The sequence below is a fragment of the Osmerus eperlanus genome, chromosome 27, assembly GCF_963692335.1.
Source record: "Osmerus eperlanus chromosome 27, fOsmEpe2.1, whole genome shotgun sequence".
NCBI classification, from domain to species: Eukaryota; Metazoa; Chordata; class Actinopteri; order Osmeriformes; family Osmeridae; genus Osmerus; species Osmerus eperlanus.
The window spans coordinates 9216599-9240598 of NC_085044.1; the positions used below are offsets into that span (position 1 = coordinate 9216599).

General features: G+C 46.7%; 16 non-coding genes across 16 annotated transcripts; all 16 read right to left on the minus strand.

The window, feature by feature from the left end:
* Positions 1-2506: 2506 nt before the first annotated feature.
* On the minus strand, positions 2507-2578 carry trnap-ugg (transfer RNA proline (anticodon UGG)). The gene has a single exon. It is a non-coding gene; the product is annotated as a tRNA-Pro (tRNA).
* A 1817-nt stretch (positions 2579-4395) lies between these two features.
* On the minus strand, positions 4396-4467 carry trnap-ugg (transfer RNA proline (anticodon UGG)). Its single transcript has one exon. It is a non-coding gene; the product is annotated as a tRNA-Pro (tRNA).
* A 1028-nt stretch (positions 4468-5495) lies between these two features.
* trnap-agg (transfer RNA proline (anticodon AGG)) lies at positions 5496-5567 on the minus strand. Its single transcript has one exon. It is a non-coding gene; the product is annotated as a tRNA-Pro (tRNA).
* A 625-nt stretch (positions 5568-6192) lies between these two features.
* trnap-ugg (transfer RNA proline (anticodon UGG)) lies at positions 6193-6264 on the minus strand. The gene has a single exon. It is a non-coding gene; the product is annotated as a tRNA-Pro (tRNA).
* Positions 6265-6436: 172 nt separating this feature from the next.
* trnap-ugg (transfer RNA proline (anticodon UGG)) lies at positions 6437-6508 on the minus strand. Its single transcript has one exon. It is a non-coding gene; the product is annotated as a tRNA-Pro (tRNA).
* A 2409-nt stretch (positions 6509-8917) lies between these two features.
* trnap-ugg (transfer RNA proline (anticodon UGG)) lies at positions 8918-8989 on the minus strand. Its single transcript has one exon. It is a non-coding gene; the product is annotated as a tRNA-Pro (tRNA).
* Positions 8990-10118: 1129 nt separating this feature from the next.
* Positions 10119-10190, minus strand: trnap-agg (transfer RNA proline (anticodon AGG)). The gene has a single exon. It is a non-coding gene; the product is annotated as a tRNA-Pro (tRNA).
* Positions 10191-11282: 1092 nt separating this feature from the next.
* On the minus strand, positions 11283-11354 carry trnap-ugg (transfer RNA proline (anticodon UGG)). The gene has a single exon. It is a non-coding gene; the product is annotated as a tRNA-Pro (tRNA).
* A 2404-nt stretch (positions 11355-13758) lies between these two features.
* trnap-ugg (transfer RNA proline (anticodon UGG)) lies at positions 13759-13830 on the minus strand. Its single transcript has one exon. It is a non-coding gene; the product is annotated as a tRNA-Pro (tRNA).
* A 3974-nt stretch (positions 13831-17804) lies between these two features.
* trnap-ugg (transfer RNA proline (anticodon UGG)) lies at positions 17805-17876 on the minus strand. The gene has a single exon. It is a non-coding gene; the product is annotated as a tRNA-Pro (tRNA).
* Positions 17877-18755: 879 nt separating this feature from the next.
* On the minus strand, positions 18756-18827 carry trnap-ugg (transfer RNA proline (anticodon UGG)). The gene has a single exon. It is a non-coding gene; the product is annotated as a tRNA-Pro (tRNA).
* A 172-nt stretch (positions 18828-18999) lies between these two features.
* On the minus strand, positions 19000-19071 carry trnaq-uug (transfer RNA glutamine (anticodon UUG)). The gene has a single exon. It is a non-coding gene; the product is annotated as a tRNA-Gln (tRNA).
* A 1278-nt stretch (positions 19072-20349) lies between these two features.
* On the minus strand, positions 20350-20421 carry trnap-agg (transfer RNA proline (anticodon AGG)). The gene has a single exon. It is a non-coding gene; the product is annotated as a tRNA-Pro (tRNA).
* A 1226-nt stretch (positions 20422-21647) lies between these two features.
* On the minus strand, positions 21648-21719 carry trnap-agg (transfer RNA proline (anticodon AGG)). The gene has a single exon. It is a non-coding gene; the product is annotated as a tRNA-Pro (tRNA).
* Positions 21720-22343: 624 nt separating this feature from the next.
* Positions 22344-22415, minus strand: trnap-ugg (transfer RNA proline (anticodon UGG)). Its single transcript has one exon. It is a non-coding gene; the product is annotated as a tRNA-Pro (tRNA).
* Positions 22416-22806: 391 nt separating this feature from the next.
* On the minus strand, positions 22807-22878 carry trnap-agg (transfer RNA proline (anticodon AGG)). The gene has a single exon. It is a non-coding gene; the product is annotated as a tRNA-Pro (tRNA).
* Between the last annotated feature and the right edge of the window lie 1122 nt (positions 22879-24000).

The window sequence follows — 24000 nt, forward strand, 5'->3', positions numbered from 1 at the left end:
TGCTGCTTTGATTGATTTGTTGTCACAAAGAATGAGTAGACAAAAAGAGCTGGAGAAACTTCTGCAGCAAATCACCCCGATATACGTTGGGTAAAGGACTGATTTGGGAATAGAACAGGAGCCCTCTTTGCCATGTTACCTCCTTCAACAGCATACTGTAACGGGCTCGTCCAGATTTGAACCCAGGACTTCTGGCACCCTATGCGAGAATCATACCCCTAGACCAACGAGCCATGTTGTAGTTGATGCTTCGATTGATCTATTTGTTGTCACAAAACATGCTTAGACAAAGGCTCCCTGCACCCTAAGCGAGAATCATACCTCTAGACCAACGAGCCATGTTCTGGTTGCTGCTTTGATCGATTTGTTGTCACAAAACATGCTTAGACATAAAGAGCTGGAGAAACTTCCGCAGCAAATCACCCCGATCGACCTTGGGTAAATGACAGATTTGGGAACAGAACAGCAGCCCTCTTTGCCAGGTTACCTCTTTCAACAGCATACTGTAATGGGCTCGTCCGGGATTTGAATCCTAGACCTCTCGCACCCTAAGCTAGAATCATACCCCTAGACCAACGAGCCATGCTCCAGCTGCTGCTTCGATTGATCGATTTGTTGTCACAAAACATGCTTAGACAAAGGCTCCCTGCACCCTAAGCGAGAATCACACCACAAGACCAACGAGCCATGTTCTGGTTGCTGCTTTGATCGATTTTTTGTCGTAAAAAATGCTTAGACAAAAAGAGCTGTCAAACTTCCGCAGCAAATCACCCCGATCTACGTTGGGTAAAGGATTGATCTGGGATTAGAACAGGAGCCCTCTTCGCCAAGTAACCTCCTACAACAACATACTGTAAAGGGCTCATCCGGGATTTGAACCCAGGACTTTTCGCACCCAAAGCGAGAATCATACCCCTAGACCAACGAGCCATGTTCTGGTTGCTGCTTTGATCGATTTGTTGTCGCAAAACATGCGTAGACAAAAAGAGTTCGAGAAACTTCTGCAGAAAATCACCCCTATCTACGTTTGGAAAAGGACTGATTTGGGAAAAGAACAGGAGCCCTCTTTGCCAGGTTACCTCCTTCTACAGCAATGGGCTGTAGAATAATGGGCTCGTCCGGGTTTTGAACCCAGGACTTCTGGCACCCTATGCGAGAATCATACCCCTAGACCAACGAGCCATGTTGTAGTTGATGCTTCGATTGATCTATTTGTTGTCACAAAACATGCTTAGACAAAGGCTCCCTGCACCCTAAGCGAGAATCATACCCCTAGACCAACGAGCCATGTTCTGGTTGCTGCTTTGATCGATTTGTTGTCACAAAACATGCTTAGACATAAAGAGCTGGAGAAACTTCCGCAGCAAATCACCCCGATCGACCTTGGGTAAATGACAGATTTGGGAATAGAACAGCAGCCCTCTTTGCCAGGTTACCTCTTTCAACAGCATACTGTAATGGGCTCGTCCGGGATTTGAATCCTAGACCTCTCGCACCCTAAGCTAGAATCATACCCCTAGACCAACGAGCCATGCTCCAGCTGCTGCTTCGATTGATCGATTTGTTGTCACAAAACATGCTTAGACAAAGGCTCCCTGCACCCTAAGCGAGAATCATACCACAAGACCAACGAGCCATGTTCTGGTTGCTGCATTGATCGATTTTTTGTCGCAAAACACGCATATTCAAAAAGAGCTGGAGAAACTTCTGCAGCAAATCACCCAGATCGACGTTGGGTAAAAGACAGATTTGGGAATAGAACAGGAGCCCTCTTCACTAAATAACCTCCTTCAACAACTTACTGTAATGGGCTCATCCTGGATTTGAACACGGGACCTCTTGCACCCTAAGCTAGAATCATACCCCTAGACCAACGAGCCATGTTCCAGCTGCTGCTTCGATTGATCGATTTGTTGTCACAAAACATGCTTAGACAAAGGCGCCCTGCACCCTAAGCGAGAATCATACCACAAGACCAACGAGCCATGTTCTGGTTGCTGCATTGATCGATTTTTTGTCGCAAAACACGCATATTCAAAAAGAGCTGGAGAAACTTCTGCAGCAAATCACCCAGATCGACGTTGGGTAAAAGACAGATTTGGGAATAGAACAGGAGCCCTCTTCACTAAATAACCTCCTTCAACAACTTACTGTTTTGGGCTCATCCTGGATTTGAACACGGGACCTCTTGCACCCTAAGCTAGAATCATACCCCTAGACCAACGAGCCATGTTCCAGCTGCTGCTTCGATTGATCGATTTGTTGTCACAAAACATGCTTAGACAAAGGCGCCCTGCACCCTAAGCGAGAATCATACCACAAGACCAACGAGCCATGTTCTGGTTGCAGCATTGATCGATTTTTTGTCGCAAAACACGCATATTCAAAAAGAGCTGGAGAAACTTCTGCAGCAAATCACCCAGATCGACGTTGGGTAAAAGACAGATTTGGGAATAGAACAGGAGCCCTCTTCACTAAATAACCTCCTTCAACAACTTACTGTAAAGGGCTCGTCCGGGATTTGAACCCAGGACCTCTCGCACCCAAAGCGAGAATCATACCCCTAGACCAACGAGCCATGTTCTGGTTGCTGCTTTGATTGATTTGTTGTCACAAAGAATGAGTAGACAAAAAGAGCTGGAGAAACTTCTGCAGCAAATCACCCCGATATACGTTGGGTAAAGGACTGATTTGGGAATAGAACAGGAGCCCTCTTTGCCATGTTACCTCCTTCAACAGCATACTGTAACGGGCTCGTCCAGATTTGAACCCAGGACTTCTGGCACCCTATGCGAGAATCATACCCCTAGACCAACGAGCCATGTTGTAGTTGATGCTTCGATTGATCTATTTGTTGTCACAAAACATGCTTAGACAAAGGCTCCCTGCACCCTAAGCGAGAATCATACCCCTAGACCAACGAGCCATGTTCTGGTTGCTGCTTTGATCGATTTGTTGTCACAAAACATGCTTAGACATAAAGAGCTGGAGAAACTTCCGCAGCAAATCACCCCGATCGACCTTGGGTAAATGACAGATTTGGGAATAGAACAGCAGCCCTCTTTGCCAGGTTACCTCTTTCAACAGCATACTGTAATGGGCTCGTCCGGGATTTGAATCCTAGACCTCTCGCACCCTAAGCTAGAATCATACCCCTAGACCAACGAGCCATGCTCCAGCTGCTGCTTCGATTGATCGATTTGTTGTCACAAAACATGCTTAGACAAAGGCTCCCTGCACCCTAAGCGAGAATCACACCACAAGACCAACGAGCCATGTTCTGGTTGCTGCTTTGATCGATTTTTTGTCGTAAAAAATGCTTAGACAAAAAGAGCTGTCAAACTTCCGCAGCAAATCACCCCGATCTACGTTGGGTAAAGGATTGATCTGGGATTAGAACAGGAGCCCTCTTCGCCAAGTAACCTCCTACAACAACATACTGTAAAGGGCTCATCCGGGATTTGAACCCAGGACTTCTCGCACCCAAAGCGAGAATCATACCCCTAGACCAACGAGCCATGTTCTGGTTGCTGCTTTGATCGATTTGTTGTCGCAAAACATGCGTAGACAAAAAGAGTTCGAGAAACTTCTGCAGAAAATCACCCCTATCTACGTTTGGAAAAGGACTGATTTGGGAAAAGAACAGGAGCCCTCTTTGCCAGGTTACCTCCTTCTACAGCAATGGGCTGTAGAATAATGGGCTCGTCCGGGATTTGAACCCAGGACTTCTGGCACCCTATGCGAGAATCATACCCCTAGACCAACGAGCCATGTTGTAGTTGATGCTTCGATTGATCTATTTGTTGTCACAAAACATGCTTAGACAAAGGCTCCCTGCACCCTAAGCGAGAATCATACCCCTAGACCAACGAGCCATGTTCTGGTTGCTGCTTTGATCGATTTGTTGTCACAAAACATGCTTAGACATAAAGAGCTGGAGAAACTTCCGCAGCAAATCACCCCGATCGACCTTGGGTAAATGACAGATTTGGGAATAGAACAGCAGCCCTCTTTGCCAGGTTACCTCTTTCAACAGCATACTGTAATGGGCTCGTCCGGGATTTGAATCCTAGACCTCTCGCACCCTAAGCTAGAATCATACCCCTAGACCAACGAGCCATGCTCCAGCTGCTGCTTCGATTGATCGATTTGTTGTCACAAAACATGCTTAGACAAAGGCTCCCTGCACCCTAAGCGAGAATCACACCACAAGACCAACGAGCCATGTTCTGGTTGCTGCTTTGATCGATTTTTTGTCGTAAAAAATGCTTAGACAAAAAGAGCTGTCAAACTTCCGCAGCAAATCACCCCGATCTACGTTGGGTAAAGGATTGATCTGGGATTAGAACAGGAGCCCTCTTCGCCAAGTAACCTCCTACAACAACATACTGTAAAGGGCTCATCTGGGATTTGAACCCAGGACTTCTCGCACCCAAAGCGAGAATCATACCCCTAGACCAACGAGCCATGTTCTGGTTGCTGCTTTGATCGATTTGTTGTCGCAAAACATGCGTAGACAAAAAGAGTTCGAGAAACTTCTGCAGAAAATCACCCCTATCTACGTTTGGAAAAGGACTGATTTGGGAAAAGAACAGGAGCCCTCTTTGCCAGGTTACCTCCTTCTACAGCAATGGGCTGTAGAATAATGGGCTCGTCCGGGATTTGAACCCAGGACTTCTGGCACCCTATGCGAGAATCATACCCCTAGACCAACGAGCCATGTTGTAGTTGATGCTTCGATTGATCTATTTGTTGTCACAAAACATGCTTAGACATAAAGAGCTGGAGAAACTTCCGCAGCAAATCACCCCGATCGACCTTGGGTAAATGACAGATTTGGGAATAGAACAGCAGCCCTCTTTGCCAGGTTACCTCTTTCAACAGCATACTGTAATGGGCTCATCCGGGATTTGAATCCTAGACCTCTGGCACCCTAAGCTAGAATCATACCCCTAGACCAACGAGCCATGCTCCAGCTGCTGCTTCGATTGATCGATTTGTTGTCACAAAACATGCTTAGACAAAGGCTCCCTGCACCCTAAGCGAGAATCACACCACAAGACCAACGAGCCATGTTCTGGTTGCTGCTTTGATCGATTTTTTGTCGTAAAAAATGCTTAGACAAAAAGAGCTGTCAAACTTCCGCAGCAAATCACCCCGATCTACGTTGGGTAAAGGATTGATCTGGGATTAGAACAGGAGCCCTCTTCGCCAAGTAACCTCCTACAACAACATACTGTAAAGGGCTCATCCGGGATTTGAACCCAGGACTTCTCGCACCCAAAGCGAGAATCATACCCCTAGACCAACGAGCCATGTTCTGCTTGCTGCTTTGATCGATTTGTTGTCGCAAAACATGCGTAGACAAAAAGAGTTCGAGAAACTTCTGCAGAAAATCACCCCTATCTACGTTTGGAAAAGGACTGATTTGGGAAAAGAACAGGAGCCCTCTTTGCCAGGTTACCTCCTTCTACAGCAATGGGCTGTAGAATAATGGGCTCGTCCGGGATTTGAACCCGGGACCTCTCGCACCCTAAGCGAGAATCATACCCCTAGACCAACGAGCCATGTTCCAGTTGTGCTTCGATTGATCGATTTGTTGTCACAAAACATGCTTAAACAAAGGATCACTGCACCCTAAGCGAGAATCATACCACGAGACTAACGAGCCATGTTCTGGTTGCTGCTTCGATCGATTTGTTGTCGCAAAACATGCTTAGACATAAAGAGCTGGAGAAACTTCCGCAGCAAATCACACCGATCTACGTTGGGTAAAGGACTGATTTGGGAATAGAACAGGAGCCCTCTTTGACATGTTACCTCCTTCATCAGCATACTGTAATGGGCTCGTCGGGGATTTGAACCCGGGACCTCTCGCACCCTAAGCTAGAATCATACCCCTAGAACAACGAGCCACGTTCAAGTTGCTGATTCGATTGATCGATTTGTTGTCACAAAACATGCTTAGACAAAGGCGCCCTGCACCCTAAGCGAGAATCATACCACAAGACCAACGAGCCATGTTCTGGTTGCTGCATTGATCGATTTTTTGTCGCAAAACACGCATATTCAAAAAGAGCTGGAGAAACTTCTGCAGCAAATCACCCAGATCGACGTTGGGTAAAAGACAGATTTGGGAATAGAACAGGAGCCCTCTTCACTAAATAACCTCCTTCAACAACTTACTGTAAAGGGCTCGTCCGGGATTTGAACCCGGGACCTCTCGCACCCAAAGCGAGAATCATACCCCTAGACCAACGAGCCATGTTCTGGTTGCTGCTTTGATCGATTTGTTGTCACAAAACATGCTTAGACATAAAGAGCTGGAGAAACTTCTGCAGCAAATCACCCAGATCGACGTTGGGTAAAAGACAGATTTGGGAATAGAACAGGAGCCCTCTTCACTAAATAACCTCCTTCAACAACTTACTATAAAGGGCTCGTCCGGGATTTGAACCCAGGACCTCTCGCACCCAAAGCGAGAATCATACCCCTAGACCAACGAGCCATGTTCTGGTTGCTGCTTTGATCGATTTGTTGTCACAAAACATGCTTAGACATAAAGAGCTGGAGAAACTTCCGCAGCAAATCACCCCGATCGACCTTGGGTAAATGACAGATTTGGGAATAGAACAGCAGCCCTCTTTGCCAGGTTACCTCTTTCAACAGCATACTGTAATGGGCTCGTCCGGGATTTGAATCCTAGACCTCTCGCACCCTAAGCTAGAATCATACCCCTAGACCAACAAGCCATGCTCCAGCTGCTGCTTCGATTGATCGATTTGTTGTCACAAAACATGCTTAGACAAAGGCTCCCTGCACCCTAAGCGAGAATCACACCACAAGACCAACGAGCCATGTTCTGGTTGCTGCTTTGATCGATTTTTTGTCGTAAAAAATGCTTGGACAAAAAGAGCTGTGAAACTTCCGCAGCAAATCACCCCGATCTACGTTGGGTAAAGGATTGATCTGGGATTAGAACAGGAGCCCTCTTCGCCAAGTAACCTCCTACAACAACATACTGTAAAGGGCTCATCCGGGATTTGAACCCAGGACTTCTCGCACCCAAAGCGAGAATCATACCCCTAGACCAACGAGCCATGTTCTGGTTGCTGCTTTGATTGATTTGTTGTCACAAAGAATGAGTAGACAAAAAGAGCTGGAGAAACTTCTGCAGCAAATCACCCCGATATACGTTGGGTAAAGGACTGATTTGGGAATAGAACAGGAGCCCTCTTTGCCATGTTACCTCCTTCAACAGCATACTGTAACGGGCTCGTCCAGATTTGAACCCAGGACTTCTGGCACCCTATGCGAGAATCATACCCCTAGACCAACGAGCCATGTTGTAGTTGATGCTTCGATTGATCTATTTGTTGTCACAAAACATGCTTAGACAAAGGCTCCCTGCACCCTAAGCGAGAATCATACCCCTAGACCAACGAGCCATGTTCTGGTTGCTGCTTTGATCGATTTGTTGTCACAAAACATGCTTAGACATAAAGAGCTGGAGAAACTTCCGCAGCAAATCACCCCGATCGACCTTGGGTAAATGACAGATTTGGGAATAGAACAGCAGCCCTCTTTGCCAGGTTACCTCTTTCAACAGCATACTGTAATGGGCTCGTCCGGGATTTGAATCCTAGACCTCTCGCACCCTAAGCTAGAATCATACCCCTAGACCAACGAGCCATGCTCCAGCTGCTGCTTCGATTGATCGATTTGTTGTCACAAAACATGCTTAGACAAAGGCTCCCTGCACCCTAAGCGAGAATCACACCACAAGACCAACGAGCCATGTTCTGGTTGCTGCTTTGATCGATTTTTTGTCGTAAAAAATGCTTAGACAAAAAGAGCTGTCAAACTTCCGCAGCAAATCACCCCGATCTACGTTGGGTAAAGGATTGATCTGGGATTAGAACAGGAGCCCTCTTCGCCAAGTAACCTCCTACAACAACATACTGTAAAGGGCTCATCCGGGATTTGAACCCAGGACTTCTCGCACCCAAAGCGAGAATCATACCCCTAGACCAACGAGCCATGTTCTGGTTGCTGCTTTGATCGATTTGTTGTCGCAAAACATGCGTAGACAAAAAGAGTTCGAGAAACTTCTGCAGAAAATCACCCCTATCTACGTTTGGAAAAGGACTGATTTGGGAAAAGAACAGGAGCCCTCTTTGCCAGGTTACCTCCTTCTACAGCAATGGGCTGTAGAATAATGGGCTCGTCCGGGATTTGAACCCAGGACTTCTGGCACCCTATGCGAGAATCATACCCCTAGACCAACGAGCCATGTTGTAGTTGATGCTTCGATTGATCTATTTGTTGTCACAAAACATGCTTAGACAAAGGCTCCCTGCACCCTAAGCGAGAATCATACCCCTAGACCAACGAGCCATGTTCTGGTTGCTGCTTTGATCGATTTGTTGTCACAAAACATGCTTAGACATAAAGAGCTGGAGAAACTTCCGCAGCAAATCACCCCGATCGACCTTGGGTAAATGACAGATTTGGGAATAGAACAGCAGCCCTCTTTGCCAGGTTACCTCTTTCAACAGCATACTGTAATGGGCTCGTCCGGGATTTGAATCCTAGACCTCTCGCACCCTAAGCTAGAATCATACCCCTAGACCAACGAGCCATGCTCCAGCTGCTGCTTCGATTGATCGATTTGTTGTCACAAAACATGCTTAGACAAAGGCTCCCTGCACCCTAAGCGAGAATCACACCACAAGACCAACGAGCCATGTTCTGGTTGCTGCTTTGATCGATTTTTTGTCGTAAAAAATGCTTAGACAAAAAGAGCTGTCAAACTTCCGCAGCAAATCACCCCGATCTACGTTGGGTAAAGGATTGATCTGGGATTAGAACAGGAGCCCTCTTCGCCAAGTAACCTCCTACAACAACATACTGTAAAGGGCTCATCTGGGATTTGAACCCAGGACTTCTCGCACCCAAAGCGAGAATCATACCCCTAGACCAACGAGCCATGTTCTGGTTGCTGCTTTGATCGATTTGTTGTCGCAAAACATGCGTAGACAAAAAGAGTTCGAGAAACTTCTGCAGAAAATCACCCCTATCTACGTTTGGAAAAGGACTGATTTGGGAAAAGAACAGGAGCCCTCTTTGCCAGGTTACCTCCTTCTACAGCAATGGGCTGTAGAATAATGGGCTCGTCCGGGATTTGAACCCAGGACTTCTGGCACCCTATGCGAGAATCATACCCCTAGACCAACGAGCCATGTTGTAGTTGATGCTTCGATTGATCTATTTGTTGTCACAAAACATGCTTAGACAAAGGCTCCCTGCACCCTAAGCGAGAATCATACCCCTAGACCAACGAGCCATGTTCTGGTTGCTGCTTTGATCGATTTGTTGTCACAAAACATGCTTAGACATAAAGAGCTGGAGAAACTTCCGCAGCAAATCACCCCGATCGACCTTGGGTAAATGACAGATTTGGGAATAGAACAGCAGCCCTCTTTGCCAGGTTACCTCTTTCAACAGCATACTGTAATGGGCTCATCCGGGATTTGAATCCTAGACCTCTGGCACCCTAAGCTAGAATCATACCCCTAGACCAACGAGCCATGCTCCAGCTGCTGCTTCGATTGATCGATTTGTTGTCACAAAACATGCTTAGACAAAGGCTCCCTGCACCCTAAGCGAGAATCACACCACAAGACCAACGAGCCATGTTCTGGTTGCTGCTTTGATCGATTTTTTGTCGTAAAAAATGCTTAGACAAAAAGAGCTGTCAAACTTCCGCAGCAAATCACCCCGATCTACGTTGGGTAAAGGATTGATCTGGGATTAGAACAGGAGCCCTCTTCGCCAAGTAACCTCCTACAACAACATACTGTAAAGGGCTCATCCGGGATTTGAACCCAGGACTTCTCGCACCCAAAGCGAGAATCATACCCCTAGACCAACGAGCCATGTTCTGGTTGCTGCTTTGATCGATTTGTTGTCGCAAAACATGCGTAGACAAAAAGAGTTCGAGAAACTTCTGCAGAAAATCACCCCTATCTACGTTTGGAAAAGGACTGATTTGGGAAAAGAACAGGAGCCCTCTTTGCCAGGTTACCTCCTTCTACAGCAATGGGCTGTAGAATAATGGGCTCGTCCGGGATTTGAACCCGGGACCTCTCGCACCCTAAGCGAGAATCATACCCCTAGACCAACGAGCCATGTTCCAGTTGTGCTTCGATTGATCGATTTGTTGTCACAAAACATGCTTAAACAAAGGATCACTGCACCCTAAGCGAGAATCATACCACGAGACCAACGAGCCATGTTCTGGTTGCTGCTTCGATCGATTTGTTGTCGCAAAACATGCTTAGACATAAAGAGCTGGAGAAACTTCCGCAGCAAATCACACCGATCTACGTTGGGTAAAGGACTGATTTGGGAATAGAACAGGAGCCCTCTTTGACATGTTACCTCCTTCATCAGCATACTGTAATGGGCTCGTCGGGGATTTGAACCCGGGACCTCTCGCACCCTAAGCTAGAATCATACCCCTAGAACAACGAGCCACGTTCAAGTTGCTGATTCGATTGATCGATTTGTTGTCACAAAACATGCTTAGACAAAGGCGCCCTGCACCCTAAGCGAGAATCATACCCCTAGACCAACGAGCCACGTTCTAGTTGCTGATTCGATTGATCGATTTGTTGTCACAAAACATGCTTAGACAAAGGCTCCCTGCACCCTAAGCGAGAATCATACCCCTAGACCAACGAGCCACGTTCTAGTTGCTGATTCGATTGATCGATTTGTTGTCACAAAACATGCTTAGACAAAGGCTCCCTGCACCCTAAGCGAGAATCATACCACAAGACCAACGAGCCATGTTCTGGTTGCTGCTTTGATCGATTTGTTGTCACGAAACATGCGTAGACAAAAAGAGTTCGAGAAACTTCTGCAGAAAATCACCTTGATCTACGTTTGGAAAAGGACTGATTTGGGAATAGAACAGGAGCCCTCTTTGCCAGGTTACCTAATTCAACAGCATACTGTAATGGGCTCATCCGGGATTTGAACCCAGGACCTCTCGCACCCTAAGCTAGAATCATACCCCTAGACCAACGAGCCATGCTCCAGCTGTTGCTTCGATTGATCGATTTGTTGTCACAAAACATGCGTAGACAAAAAGAGTTCGAGAAACTTCTGCAGAAAATCACCCCGATCTACGTTTGGAAAAGGACTGATTTGGGAATAGAACAGGAGCCCTCTTTGCCAGGTTACCTCCTTCTACAGCAATGGGCTGTAGAAGTAATGGGCTCGTCCGGGATTTGAACCCCGGACCTCTCGCACCCAAAGCGAGAATCATACCTCTAGACCAACGAGCCATGTTCTGGTTGCTGCTTTGATCGATTTGTTGTCACAAAACATGCTTAGACATAAAGAGCTGGAGAAACTTCCGCAGCAAATCACCCCGATCGACCTTGGGTAAATGACAGATTAGGGAATAGAACAGCAGACCTCTTTGCCAGGTTACTTCTTTAAACAGCATACTGTAATGGGCTCGTCCGGGATTTGAATCCTAGACCTCTCGCACCCTAAGCTAGAATCATACCCCTAGACCAACGATCCATGCTCCAGCTGCTGCTTTGATTGATCGATTTGTTGTCACAAAACATGCTTAGACAAAGGCTCCCTGCACCCTAAGCGAGAATCACACCACAAGACCAACGAGCCATGTTCTGGTTGCTGCTTTGATCGATTTTTTGTTGTAAAAAATGCTTAGACAAAAAGAGCTGTGAAAATTCTGCAGCAAATCACCCCGATCTACGTTGGGTAAAGGATTTATCTGGGATTAGAACAGGAGCCCTCTTCGCCAAGTAACCTCCTACAACAACATACTGTAAAGGGCTCATCCGGGATTTGAACCCAGGACTTCTCGCACCCAAAGCGAGAATCATACCCCTAGACCAACGAGCCATGATCTGGTTCCTGCTTTGATTGATTTGTTGTCACAAAGAATGAGTAGACAAAAAGAGCTGGAGAAACTTCTGCAGCAAATCACCCCGATATACGTTGGGTAAAGGACTGATTTGGGAATAGAACAGGAGCCCTCTTTGCCATGTTACCTCTTTCAACAGCATACTGTAATGGGCTCATCCAGGATTTGAACCCAGGACTTCTGGCACCCTATGCAAGAATCATACCCCTAGACCAACGAGCCATGTTCTGGTTGCTGCTTTGATTGATTTGTTGTCACAAAGAATGAGTAGACAAAAAGAGCTGGAGAAACTTCTGCAGCAAATCACCCCGATATACGTTGGGTAAAGGACTGATTTGGGAATAGAACAGGAGCCCTCTTTGCCATGTTACCTCCTTCAACAGCATACTGTAATGGGCTCATCCAGGATTTGAACCCAGGACTTCTGGCACCCTATGCGAGAATCATACCCCTAGACCAACGAGCCATGTTGTAGCTGGTGCTTCGATTGATCTATTTGTTGTCACAAAACATGCTTAGACAAAGGCTCCCTGCACCCTAAGCGAGAATCATACCACAAGACCAACGAGCCATGTTCTGGTTGCTGCATTGATCGATTTGTTGTCACAAAACATGCGTAGACAAAAAGAGTTCGAGAAACTTCTGCAGAAAATCACCTTGATCTACGTTTGGAAAAGGGCTGATTTGGGAATAGAACAGGAGCCCTCTTTGCCAGGTTACCTCCTTCAACAGCATACTGTAATGGGCTCATCCTGGATTTGAACACGGGACCTCTTGCACCCTAAGCTAGAATCATACCCCTAGACCAACGAGCCATGCTCCAGCTGCTGCTTCGATTGATCGATTTGTTGTCACAAAACAAGCTTAGACAAAGGCGCCCTGCACCCTAAGCGAGAATCATACCACAAGACCAACGAGCCATGTTCTGGTTGCTGCATTGATCGATTTTTTGTCGCAAAACACGCATATTCAAAAAGAGCTGGAGAAACTTCTGCAGCAAATCACCCAGATCGACGTTGGGTAAAAGACAGATTTGGGAATAGAACAGGAGCCCTCTTCACTAAATAACCTCCTTCAACAACATACTGTTAAGGGCTCGTCCGGGATTTGAACCCAGGACTTCTGGCACTCTATGCGAGAATCATACCCCTAGACCAACGAGCCATGTTGTAGTTGCTGCTTCGATTGATCTATTTGTTGTCACAAAACATGCTTAGACAAAGGCTCCCTGCACCCTAAGCGAGAATCATACCACGAGACCAACGAGCCATGTTCTGGTTGCTGCTTCGATCGATTTGTTGTCGCAAAACATGCTTAGACATAAAGAGCTGGAGAAACTTCCGCAGCAAATCACACCGATCTACGTTGGGTAAAGGACTGATTTGGGAATAGAACAGGAGCCCTCTTTGACATGTTACCTCCTTCATCAGCATACTGTAATGGGTTCGTCGGGGATTTGAACCCGGGACCTCTCGCACCCTAAGCGAGAATCATACCCCTAGACCAACGAGCCACTTTCTAGTTGCTGATTCGATTGATCGATTTGTTGTCACAAAACATGCTTAGACAAAGGCGCCCTGCACCCTAAGCGAGAATCATACCACAAGACCAACGAGCCATGTTCTGGTTGCTGCATTGATCGATTTTTTGTCGCAAAACACGCATATTCAAAAAGAGCTGGAGAAACTTCTGCAGCAAATCACCCAGATCGACGTTGGGTAAAAGACAGATTTGGGAATAGAACAGGAGCCCTCCTCACTAAATAACCTCCTTCAACAACTTACTGTAAAGGGCTCGTCCGGGATTTGAACCCGGGACCTCTCGCACCCAAAGCGAGAATCATACCCCTAGACCAACGAGCCATGTTCTGGTTGCTGCTTTGATTGATTTGTTGTCACAAAGAATGAGTAGACAAAAAGAGCTGGAGAAACTTCTGCAGCAAATCACCCCGATATACGTTGGGTAAAGGACTGATTTGGGAATAGAACAGGAGCCCTCTTTGCCGTGTTACCTCCTTCAACAGCATACTGTAATGGGCTCATCCAGGATTTGAACCCAGGACTTCTGGCACCCTATGCAAGAATCATACCCCTAGACCAACGAGCCATGTTCTGGTTGCTGCTTTGATTGATTTGTTGTCACAAAGAATGAGTAGACAAAAAGAGCTGGAGAAACTTCTGCAGCAAATCACCCCGATATACGTTGGGTAAAGGACTGATTTGGGAATAGAACAGGAGCCCTCTTTGCCATGTTACCTCCTTCAACAGCATACTGTAATGGGCTCATCCAGGATTTGAACCCAGGACTTCTGGCACCCTATGCGAGAATCATACCCCTAGACCAACGAGCCATGTTGTAGCTGCTGCTTCGATTGATCTATTTGTTGTCACAAAACATGCTTAGACAAAGGCTCCCTGCACCCTAAGCGAGAATCATACCACGAAACCAATGAGCCATGTTCTGGTTGCTGCTTTGATCGATTTGTTGTCACAAAACATGCGTAGACAAAAAGAGTTCGAGAAACTTCTGCAGAAAATCACCCCGATCTACGTTTGGAAAAGGACTGATTTGGGAATAGAACAGGAGCCCTCTTTGCCAGGTTACCTCCTTTTACAGCAATGGGCTGTAGAAGTAATGGGCTCGTCCGGGATTTGAACCCGGGACCTCTCGCACCCTATGCGAGAATCATACCCCTAGACCAACGAGCCATGTTCCAGTTGCTGATTCGATTGATCGATTTGTTGTCACAAAACATGCTTAGACAAAGGCTCCCTGCACCCTAAGCGAGAATCATACCACAAGACCAACGAGCCATGTTCTGGTTGCTGCTTTGATCGATTTGTTGTCACAAAACATGCGTAGACAAAAAGAGTTCAAGAAACTTCTGCAGAAAATCACCTTGATCTACGTTTGGAAAAGGACTGATTTGGGAATAGAACAGGAGCCCTCTTTGCCAGGTTACCTCCTTCAACAGCATACTGTAATGGGCTCATCCGGGATTTGAACCCAGGACCTCTCGCACCCTAAGCTAGAATCATACCCCTAGACCAACGAGCCATGCTCCAGCTGTTGCTTCGATTGATCGATTTGTTGTCACAAAACATGCGTAGACAAAAAGAGTTCGAGAAACTTCTGCAGAAAATCACCCCGATCTACGTTTGGAAAAGGACTGATTTGGGAATCGAACAGGAGCCCTCTTTGCCAGGTTACCTCCTTCTACAGCAATGGGCTGTAGAAGTAATGGGCTCGTCCGGGATTTGAACACGGGACCTCTTGCACCCTAAGCTAGAATCATACCCCTAGACCAACGAGCCATGTTCCAGCTGCTGCTTCGATTGATCGATTTGTTGTCACAAAACATGCTTAGACAAAGGCGCCCTGCACCCTAAGCGAGAATCATACCACAAGACCAACGAGCCATGTTCTGGTTGCTGCATTGATCGATTTTTTGTCGCAAAACACGCATATTCAAAAAGAGCTGGAGAAACTTCTGCAGCAAATCACCCAGATCGACGTTGGGTAAAAGACAGATTTGGCAATAGAACAGGAGCCCTCTTCACTAAATAACCTCCTTCAACAACTTACTGTTTTGGGCTCATCCTGGATTTGAACACCGGACCTCTTGCACCCTAAGCTAGAATCATACCCCTAGACCAACGAGCCATGTTCCAGCTGCTGCTTCGATTGATCGATTTGTTGTCACAAAACATGCTTAGACAAAGGCGCCCTGCACCCTAAGCGAGAATCATACCACAAGACCAACGAGCCATGTTCTGGTTGCTGCATTGATCGATTTTTTGTCGCAAAACACGCATATTCAAAAAGAGCTGGAGAAACTTCTGCAGCAAATCACCCAGATCGACGTTGGGTAAAAGACAGATTTGGGAATAGAACAGGAGCCCTCTTCACTAAATAACCTCCTTCAACAACTTACTGTTTTGGGCTCATCCTGGATTTGAACACGGGACCTCTTGCACCCTAAGCTAGAATCATACCCCTAGACCAACGAGCCATGTTCCAGCTGCTGCTTCGATTGATCGATTTGTTGTCACAAAACATGCTTAGACAAAGGCGCCCTGCACCCTAAGCGAGAATCATACCACAAGACCAACGAGCCATGTTCTGGTTGCTGCATTGATCGATTTTTTGTCGCAAAACACGCATATTCAAAAAGAGCTGGAGAAACTTCCGCAGCAAATAACCCCGATCGACCTTGGGTAAATGACAGATTTGGGAATAGAACAGCAGCCCTCTTTGCCAGGTTACCTCTTTCAACAGCATACTGTAATGGGCTCGTCCGGGATTTGAATCCTAGACCTCTCGCACCCTAAGCTAGAATCATACCCCTAGACCAACGAGCCATGCTCCAGCTGCTGCTTCGATTGATCGATTTGTCGTCACAAAACATGCTTAGACAAAGGCTCCCTGCACCCTAAGCGAGAATCACACCACAAGACCAACGAGCCATGTTCTGGTTGCTGCTTTGATCGATTTTTTGTCGTAAAAAATGCTTAGACAAAAAGAGCTGTCAAACTTCCGCAGCAAATCACCCCGATCTACGTTGGGTAAAGGATTGATCTGGGATTAGAACAGGAGCCCTCTTCGCCAAGTAACCTCTTACAACAACATACTGTAAAGGGCTCATCCGGGATTTGAACCCAGGACTTCTCGCACCCAAAGCGAGAATCATACCCCTAGACCAACGAGCCATGTTCTGGTTGCTGCTTTGATTGATTTGTTGTCACAAAGAATGAGTAGACAAAAAGAGCTGGAGAAACTTCTGCAGCAAATCACCCCGATATACGTTGGGTAAAGGACTGATTTGGGAATAGAACAGGAGCCCTCTTTGCCATGTTACCTCCTTCAACAGCATACTGTAACGGGCTCGTCCAGGATTTGAACCCAGGACTTCTGGCACCCTATGCGAGAATCATACCCCTAGACCAACGAGCCATGTTGTAGTTGATGCTTCGATTGATCTATTTGTTGTCACAAAACATGCTTAGACAAAGGCTCCCTGCACCCTAAGCGAGAATCATACCACAAGACCAACGAGCCATGTTCTGGTTGCTGCATTGATGGATTTTTTGTCGCAAAATACGCATATTCAAAAAGAGCTGGAGAAACTTCTGCAGCAAATCACCCAGATCGACGTTGGGTAAAAGACAGATTTGGGAATAGAACAGGAGCCCTCTTTGACATGTTACCTCCTTCATCAGCATACTGTAATGGGCTCGTCGGGGATTTGAACCCAGGACCTCTCGCACCCTAAGCGAGAATCATACCCCTAGACCAACGAGCCACGTTCTAGTTGCTGATTCGATTGATCGATTTGTTGTCACAAAACATGCTTAGACAAAGGCTCCCTGCACCCTAAGCGAGAATCATACCACGAGACCAACGAGCCATGTTCTGGTTGCTGCTTTGATCGATTTGTTGTCACAAAACATGCGTAGACAAAAAGAGTTCGAGAAACTTCTGCAGAAAATCACCTTGATCTACGTTTGGAAAAGGACTGATTTGGGAATAGAACAGGAGCCCTCTTTGCCAGGTTACCTCCTTCAACAGCATACTGTAATGGGCTCATCCGGGATTTGAACCCAGGACCTCTCGCACCCTAAGCTAGAATCATACCCCTAGACCAACGAGCCATGCTCCAGCTGTTGCTTCGATTGATCGATTTGTTGTCACAAAACATGCGTAGACAAAAAGAGCTGGAGAAACTTCCGCAGCAAATCACACCGATCTACGTTGGGTAAAGGACTGATTTGGGAATAGAACAGGAGCCCTCTTTGCCAGGTTACCTCCTTCTACAACAATGGGCTGTAGAAGTAATGGGCTCGTCCGGGATTTGAACCCGGGACCTCTCGCACCCAAAGCGAGAATCATACCCCTAGACCAACGAGCCATGTTCTGGTTGCTGCTTTGATCGATTTGTTGTCACAAAACATGCTTAGACAAAGGCTCCCTGCACCCTATGCGAGAATCATACCACGAGACCAACGAGCCATGTTCTGGTTGCTGCTTTGATCGATTTGTTGTCACAAAACATGCGTAGACAAAAAGAGTTCGAGAAACTTCTGCAGAAAATCACCTTGATCTACGTTTGGAAAAGGACTGATTTGGGAATAGAACAGGAGCCCTCTTTGCCAGGTTACCTCCTTCAACAGCATACTGTAATGGGCTCATCCGGGATTTGAACCCAGGACCTCTCGCACCCTAAGCTAGAATCATACCCCTAGACCAACGAGCCATGCTCCAGCTGTTGCTTCGAGTGATCGATTTGTTGTCACAAAACATGCGTAGACAAAAAGAGATCGAGAAACTTCTGCAGAAAATCACCCCGATCTACGTTTGGAAAAGGACTGATTTGGGAATAGAACAGGAGCCCTCTTTGCCAGGTTACCTCCTTCTACAGCAATGGGCTGTAGAAGTAATGGGCTCGTCCGGGATTTGAACACGGGACCTCTTGCACCCTAAGCTAGAATCATACCCCTAGACCAACGAGCCATGCTCCAGCTGCTGCTTCGATTGATCGATTTGTTGTCACAAAACATGCTTAGACAACGGCGCCCTGCACCCTAAGCGAGAATCATACCACAAGACCAACGAGCCATGTTCTGGTTGCTGCATTGATCGATTTTTTGTCGCAAAACACGCATATTCAAAAAGAGCTGGAGAAACTTCTGCAGCAAATCACCCAGATCGACGTTGGGTAAAAGACAGATTTGGGAATAGAACAGGAGCCCTCCTCACTAAATAACCTCCTTCAACAACTTACTGTAAAGGGCTCGTCCGGGATTTGAACCCGGGACCTCTCGCACCCAAAGCGAGAATCATACCACAAGACCAACGAGCCATGTTCTGGTTGCTGCATTGATCGATTTTTTGTCGCAAAACACGCATATTCAAAAAGAGCTGGAGAAACTTCTGCAGCAAATCACCCAGATCGACGTTGGGTAAAGGACTGATTTGGGAATAGAACAGGAGCCCTCTTCGCCAAGTAACCTCCTACAACAACATACTGTAAAGGGCTCATCCGGGATTTGAACCCAGGACTTCTCGCACCAAAAGCAAGAATCATACCCCTAGACCAACGAGCCATGTTCCGGTTGCTGCTTTGATTGATTTGTTGTCACAAAGAATGAGTAGACAAAAAGACCTGGAGAAACTTCTGCAGCAAATCACCCCGATATACGTTGGGTAAAGGACTGATTTGGGAATAGAACAGGAGCCCTCTTTGCCATGTTACCTCCTTCAACAGCATACTGTAAAGGGCTCGTCCAGGATCTGAACCCAGGACTTCTGGCACCCTATGCGAGAATCATACCCCTAGACCAACGAGCCATGTTGTAGTTGCTGCTTCGATTGATCTATTTGTTGTCACAAAACATGCTTAGACAAAGGCTCCCTGCACCCTAAGCGATAATCATACCACGAAACCAATGAGCCATGTTCTGGTTGCTGCTTTGATCGATTTGTTGTCACAAAACATGCGTAGACAAAAAGAGTTCGAGAAACTTCTGCAGAAAATTACCCCGATCTACGTTTGGAAAAGGACTGATTTGGGAATAGAACAGGAGCCCTCTTTGCCAGGTTACCTCCTTCTACAGCAATGGGCTGTAGAAGTATGGGCTCGTCCGGGATTTGAACCTGGGACCTCTTGCACCCTAAGCGAGAATCATACCCCTAGACCAACGAGCCATGTTCTGGTTGCTGCTTTGATCGATTTGTTGTCACAAAACATGCTTAGACATAAAGAGCTGGAGAAACTTCAGCAGCAAATCACCCCGATCGACCTTGGGTAAATGACAGATTTGGGAATAGAACAGCAGCCCTCTTTGCCAGGTTACCTCTTTCAACAGCATACTGTAATGGGCTCGTCCGGGATTTGAATCCTAGACCTCTCGCACCCTAAGCTAGAATCATACCCCTAGACCAACGAGCCATGCTCCAGCTGCTGCTTCGATTGATCGATTTGTTGTCACAAAACATGCGTAGACAAAAAGAGTTCGAGAAAATTCTGCAGAAAATCACCTTGATCTACGTTTGGAAAAGGACTGATTTGGGAATAGAACAGGAGCCCTCTTTGCCAGGTTACCTCCTTCAACAGCATACTGTAATGGGCTCATCCGGGATTTGAACCCAGGACCTCTCGCACCCTAAGCTAGAATCATACCCCTAGACCAACGAGCCATGCTCCAGCTATTGCTTCGATTGATCGATTTGTTGTCACAAAACATGCGTAGACAAAAAGACTTCGAGAAACTTCTGCAGAAAATCACCCCGATCTACGTTTGGAAAAGGACTGATTTGGGAATCGAACAGGAGCCCTCTTTGCCAGGTTACCTCCTTCTACAGCAATGGGCTGTAGAAGTAATGGGCTCGTCCGGGATTTGAACCCGGGACCTCTCGCACCCTAAGCGAGAATCATACCCCTAGACCAACGAGCCATGTTCCAGTTGCTGATTCGATTGATCGATTTGTTGTCACAAAACATGCTTAGACAAAGGCTCCCTGCACCCTAAGCGAGAATCATACCACAAGACCAACGAGCCATGTTCTGGTTGCTGCATTGATCGATTTGTTGTCGCAAAACATGCTTAGACATAAAGAGCTGGAGAAACTTCCGCAGCAAATCACGCCGATCTACGTTGGGTAAAGGACTGATTTGGGAATAGAACAGGAGCCCTCTTTGCCAGGTTACCTCCTTCAACAGCATACTGTAATGGGCTCATCCTGGATTTGAACACAGGACCTCTTGCACCCTAAGCTAGAATCATACCCCTAGACCAACGAGCCATGCTCCAGCTGCTGCTTCGATTGATCGATTGGTTGTCACAAAACATGCTTAGACAAAGGCTCCCTGCACCCTAAGCGAGAATCATACCACGAAACCAATGAGCCATGTTCTGGTTGCTGCTTTGATCGATTTTTTGTCGTAAAAAATGCTTACACAAAAAGAGCTGTGAAACTTCCGCAGCAAATCACCCCGATCTACGTTGGGTAAAGGATTGATCTGGGATTAGAACAGGAGCCCTCTTCGCCAAGTAACCTCCTACAACAACTTACTGTAAAGGGCTCATCCGGGATTTGAACCCAGGACTTCTCGCACCCAAAGCGAGAGACATACCCCTAGACCAACGAGCCATGTTCCGGTTGCTGCTTTGATTGATTTGTTGTCACAAAGAATGAGTAGACAAAAAGAGCTGGAGAAACTTCTGCAGCAAATCACCCCGATCGACCTTGGGTAAATGACAGATTTGGGAATAGAACAGCAGCCCTCTTTGCCAGGTTACCTCTTTCAACAGCATACTGTAATGGGCTCGTCCAGGATTTGAACCCAGGACTTCTCGCACCCTATGCGAGAATCATACCCCTAGACCAACGAGCCATGTTGTAGTTGCTGCTTCGATTGATCTATTTGTTGTCACAAAACATGCTTAGACAAAGGCTCCCTGCACCCTAAGCGAGAATCATACCACGAAACCAATGTGCCATGTTCTGGTTGCTGCTTTGATCGATTTGTTGTCGCAAAACATGCGTAGACAAAAAGAGTTCGAGAAACTTCTGCAGAAAATCACCCCTATCTACGTTTGGAAAAGGACTGATTTGGGAAAAGAACAGGAGCCCTCTTTGCCAGGTTACCTCCTTCTACAGCAATGGGCTGTAGAATAATGGGCTCGTCCGGGATTTGAACCCGGGACCTCTCGCACCCTAAGCGAGAATCATACCCCTAGACCAACGAGCCATGTTCCAGTTGTGCTTCGATTGATCGATTTTTTGTCACAAAACATGCTTAAACAAAGGATCCCTGCACCCTAAGCGAGAATCATACCACGAGACCAACGAGCCATGTTCTGGTTGCTGCTTCGATCGATTTGTTGTCGCAAAACATGCTTAGACATAAAGAGCTGGAGAAACTTCCGCAGCAAATCACACCGATCTACGTTGGGTAAAGGACTGATTTGGGAATAGAACAGGAGCCCTCTTTGACATGTTACCTCCTTCATCAGCATACTGTAATGGGCTCGTCGGGGATTTGAACCCGGGACCTCTCGCACCCTAAGCAAGAATCATACCCCTAGACCAACGAGCCATGTTCCAATTGTGCTTCGATTGATCGATTTGTTGTCACAAAACATGCTTAGACAAAGGCGCCCTGCACCCTAAGCGAGAATTATACCACAAGACCAACGAGCCATGTTCTGGTTGCTGCATTGATCGATTTTTTGTCGCAAAACACGCATATTCAAAAAGAGCTGGAGAAACTTCTGCAGCAAATCACCCAGATCGACGTTGGGTAAAAGACAGATTTGGGAATAGAACAGGAGCCCTCTTCACTAAATAACCTCCTTCAACAACTTACTGTAAAGGGCTCGTCCGGGATTTGAACCCGGGACCTCTCGCACCCAAAGCGAGAATCATACCCCTAGACCAACGAGCCATGTTCTGGTTGCTGATTCGATTGATCGATTTGTTGTCACAAAACATGCTTAGACAAAGGCTCCCTGCACCCTAAGCGAGAATCATACCCCTAGACCAACGAGCCACGTTCTAGTTGCTGATTCGATTGATCGATTTGTTGTCACAAAACATGCTTAGACAAAGGCTCCCTGCACCCTAAGCGAGAATCATACCACAAGACCAACGAGCCATGTTCTGGTTGCTGCTTTGATCGATTTGTTGTCACAAAACATGCGTAGACAAAAAGACTTCGAGAAACTTCTGCAGAAAATCACCCCGATCTACGTTTGGAAAAGGACTGATTTGGGAATCGAACAGGAGCCCTCTTTGCCAGGTTACCTCCTTCTACAGCAATGGGCTGTAGAAGTAATGGGCTCGTCCGGGATTTGAACCCGGGACCTCTCGCACCCTAAGCGAGAATCATACCCCTAGACCAACGAGCCATGTTCCAGTTGCTGATTCGATTGATCGATTTGTTGTCACAAAACATGCTTAGACAAAGGCTCCCTGCACCCTAAGCGAGAATCATACCACAAGACCAACGAGCCATGTTCTGGTTGCTGCATTGATCGATTTGTTGTCGCAAAACATGCTTAGACATAAAGAGCTGGAGAAACTTCCGCAGCAAATCACGCCGATCTACGTTGGGTAAAGGACTGATTTGGGAATAGAACAGGAGCCCTCTTTGCCAGGTTACCTCCTTCAACAGCATACTGTAATGGGCTCATCCTGGATTTGAACACAGGACCTCTTGCACCCTAAGCTAGAATCATACCCCTAGACCAACGAGCCATGCTCCAGCTGCTGCTTCGATTGATCGATTGGTTGTCACAAAACATGCTTAGACAAAGGCTCCCTGCACCCTAAGCGAGAATCATACCACGAAACCAATGAGCCATGTTCTGGTTGCTGCTTTGATCGATTTTTTGTCGTAAAAAATGCTTACACAAAAAGAGCTGTGAAACTTCCGCAGCAAATCACCCCGATCTACGTTGGGTAAAGGATTGATCTGGGATTAGAACAGGAGCCCTCTTCGCCAAGTAACCTCCTACAACAACTTACTGTAAAGGGCTCATCCGGGATTTGAACCCAGGACTTCTCGCACCCAAAGCGAGAGACATACCCCTAGACCAACGAGCCATGTTCCGGTTGCTGCTTTGATTGATTTGTTGTCACAAAGAATGAGTAGACAAAAAGAGCTGGAGAAACTTCTGCAGCAAATCACCCCGATCGACCTTGGGTAAATGACAGATTTGGGAATAGAACAGCAGCCCTCTTTGCCAGGTTACCTCTTTCAACAGCATACTGTAATGGGCTCGTCCAGGATTTGAACCCAGGACTTCTCGCACCCTATGCGAGAATCATACCCCTAGACCAACGAGCCATGTTGTAGTTGCTGCTTCGATTGATCTATTTGTTGTCACAAAACATGCTTAGACAAAGGCTCCCTGCACCCTAAGCGAGAATCATACCACGAAACCAATGTGCCATGTTCTGGTTGCTGCTTTGATCGATTTGTTGTCGCAAAACATGCGTAGACAAAAAGAGTTCGAGAAACTTCTGCA